This window comes from Atta cephalotes (genome assembly GCF_000143395.1).
Source record: "Atta cephalotes unplaced genomic scaffold scaffold00012, whole genome shotgun sequence".
Lineage (NCBI taxonomy): Eukaryota > Metazoa > Arthropoda > Insecta > Hymenoptera > Formicidae > Atta > Atta cephalotes.
In genome coordinates this window covers 3630703-3634676 of record NW_012130076.1, presented here as the reverse complement: position 1 = coordinate 3634676, position 3974 = coordinate 3630703, and positions in this window count along the sequence as shown.

Genomic DNA, 3974 nt, shown 5'->3' with positions numbered 1-3974 from the left:
AACAATAAAATGTGATCAAGGCTTTTTCGTACATTTTGGAAAATATTTTTCAAAGTTGTTTAGATTTATTTTGTAAAACATTTTGTGTATAACAACTTATATTTAAAACTACTTTGAAAGTTTAAATTTTTATATTATATATGATTTTAAAACACCTTTTTTTGGATTAAAATAGTGTATCTTTATATAATAAAATAACATTATTTGTATAACAAATTTTTTACATACACTTTTTACGTACACTGCATATATACTTGGTATTTTACACTTGACATATACATCGTATTTTTTACTTGTTTTTTAAATTTTGTGGTATAATGTTTAATTTTGAAAATACTAAATTTAATGAGTGTACAAAAACAATGAATTTAAACACTAGATTAGCACTCTTCAACAAAAGATGGTATTAATTCTGTATAGTTCACGCTGCGTACGCGATACTGTGCAATACATAATGTAGCTACAGTCGGTGGCAGCCCTATTCCCCTAGCACATTGTCCTCGTCGTATAGTTCATCGATCATTGTCGCCCCGAGACAATGATTCGGAGAAATTGTTGTTTCCTACATTGCAGCGTGTAACGAGTGCACATGGTGTCGAGTACATTCAAGATACGCTGAAGCAGATGCGACGGTGATGACAACCGTTTGGTTATCCGGATGGACGCCCTTGATATCAAGAGCGATATTTGCGCTCTGCAACGTTGTATTTTGCTAAATGAAAATTCTTTATATTTCTTTATTTTACTTTTGTAAAGATAATCCCATTTTATAAAAAAGAAAGTAAATAGATTAATTTTATATGTGCTTTTATTAAATTTCTGCAATTAAATTACTCTGCAAAATTAAAAAAGCGGTATTTTAGGCTTAAATAGCTGTAAAAATTGAGATTAGTTGAAATTTGGATTATCGATACTTGTTATTTGATCCAATATGTTGTATTCATCCATTATGTCGATGCTTTCGCTCGATTACACTTTTTTCCATTCGGTTCGATTAAGCTTTTCTTTAAAAAAATTCTCGTATATTTGTTCACAGTACGTTGTAATTTGCTGATGGAGATCGGCATCCATTTCCCAACAAAAATCCGCGCAAGTATTAAGCCAATGTCATCGAAAATGATTTTGAATGTGACATCGAGCGCGATACAGCACTTTAATTCCGTGAAGCGAAATGCTCAATTTCCTGTACGCAAACTAACACGAACGTCCTCGATTTAATTATTTGCGTGTTCTAGTAAATTTATCGATAGATCTATATGCAGAAGCATATCAAACACTGGCGCTATAAAGCCTGAGATTAAGTGCCATAACAGCCAAGCAGCTCTATATAATAAAATAATATGTAAAATAATACCGTGAGCGATATTAATCTTTTATTCGAAAAAAATATGATTTTATTGAAGTATCTAAAAATTTAGTTAGCTAAATTTCTGAAAACAATTTGTTGGATTATTATAAAATATTATATTATGTAGGACGTGTTAAATTTTTATAATATCGAAACTTTTTACGGCATTTGCTTATTATGTTTAAGCGTCTTACACAATTATTTTAATAGTCCAACAAAATTCTTTTTTCAGATTTAAATTTTTAGGTACTTTAGTAAAATTGTTTTTTTCGTTTACACCAACTTTTTCATACAGTATTGTATGTTGTCTACTTATCTCTAATGCTTACCACATATAAACTTTAACACTTTTGTTTCATTTTACTCTTTGTTTCAAAGCAAACTGAGGAGCATACATTTACAACTTAACACATATGATTTTACCTATTAATAAACAGTTATACAAATTCTATCTACTTTAAGGATAAATTCCTCAAACATTTTACATCGTATGCAAACATTTTCTACAAAGGTGATAGCACGAAGTTAATTTCTCTCTGATGTTTCCGTATGATGCATCTCTCTACCAACAAATTTTCTCGTATCTCTCTTTGTCGGTCCTTTTAGGACGTTCTGCAGCCGCATTTGCGGCCAACCTACAAGCAATTCAGCAATCTACAAGCCACTTATAATGATGTCCCACTCAACTTTGGTGTATGTCGCATGTGCACAGCCTTCTGGTTATCGAATCCTATCGCAGCCCTTCCCTATCTATACCTTTGGAAATATGTATTCACGCACACCTGAAGCAAATTACATTGGAGAACAAGACAACTAATTGCCAGCAATAACGACTTATCACACAGATACCCTGTAATAGTCCACGAAAGATTTATTATACAATTGGAAACACAGTCCGATTGTATGACAATATTTCTCGAATAGCCGTTTGCTGCTTGTTCCATACTTCAATTAAGATATAATCTCATTAAAAGCTTAAAACCTAGTGCAGTCGAAATGTATGTTACAATAGTTTCTGCAAAAACATTTTATATTTTTTGCTATACATAATAATATGTTAGCTACAAATTCTTCACTCGTATTTTTTTAAAATTATGCAATGTCAACTGTTTGCTAAGGTAAAATTCTACCATCCTGTGAAACTTATTTCAATCGCGTCTTGTTCGCTACTCATTATGCGTGCACAATGTCAAAACATCACATTGGGAAATGTATATGTAGCGTTTCTGTATTTTTCTTATTGGATGGATGTTTTGCGAGGAAAAATGTGGAAAGTACGTGGCAAGATGTTACGAACTAAAGATTCGTCCGGCAGATTGCCAAGAGACAGTTTCTGCCCTTGGAGACCATCGCGCCAACTGTGGCTTCATGGGAAGAATCTAAAGGAGTGGCCAACCATTATAAGTTTTCTGCTTCTCATCAGACTTCAGACGGCGCAGTAGAGATCACCGTGTTCTATTAATCGTAAGGATAATTATTGCGAATGAAAGATCGGTCCGATTTATCTGTGGCAAGGTGGGAATGCTAATGACGCGAGTGGGCTTTGAAACGCTGGCTTGTTTAAGCAGATGTAACACGATTTAAATACAAGAAGAAGAAGATTCGTATATCTTTTAAATAACATAAAGATACGTTAGCGTATCTTTGCGAGTGCATTTATTACTCAGTGCATTAATTGCATTCTTGTATATAATCGGAGATTATGATAAATTGAAAATATTTGCATACAGAAGTAATCATTTCAAGCATTCAGAGAAACCAAACAATTTTGAATAATTTTTAATTAAATAATTTTAACCATGTGTATAAAGTAGGGTTAATTGAAAATTCGATCATCGATTTTTCACGATACGATTTGTTTTCTCTCCTTCTTTTTTTTTCAGCGAATGAAGTAGTTGTGCCACACAAAAATATGCGCCGAATTAAATCACGAGCATGCCGACAGAGTCGGCAGTCCGTTTGTATTGCTGAACACGACAACAACGCACAACGGTATCCGCAATTGCTCGCTGCATACACGCGAAGACGCGTATCGTAAATTTTTCGCTAGTTTTACTTTTAATGTTTTATTCGCGGATGTTAAGTATGTCAACTGTTTTTAGTCATAAAATTGTTCTCACGCGAAGCAAGGCATAAATAATAAACAGCGGATGTAATGGCACTTCTATTGTTTTTCTGTACTTTGGTACAAGTATCGTGCGCATTTAAAGGAAAAAGAAAAAAAAGGGAAATATGGAAATAAATAGATATATAGATCTATAGATAAACAAGATATATTAGATAGAGAAGATATATAGATAGATAGCACGTTTATAAATATTTTATATTATATTAGGACAAACTCTCTAAGAACAAACATAAAATTAACAAACATAAAAACGAACTAAAAATAATAAAATAAAATACATAAATTATAGCATAAAAACGGAAATATAAGAAAAATATAATCAAAATGATATAACTAATAAGAGAAATGGTGATTTACAAAATAAAGAGAGAGAGAGAGAGAGAGAGAGAGAGAGAGAGAGAGAGAGGGAGGGGAGGGGAGAGGAGAAGAAATATATAGTAGTACTATTATATATAGTAGTTAATATNTCNTNNTGTATTACTACTATATACTATATAT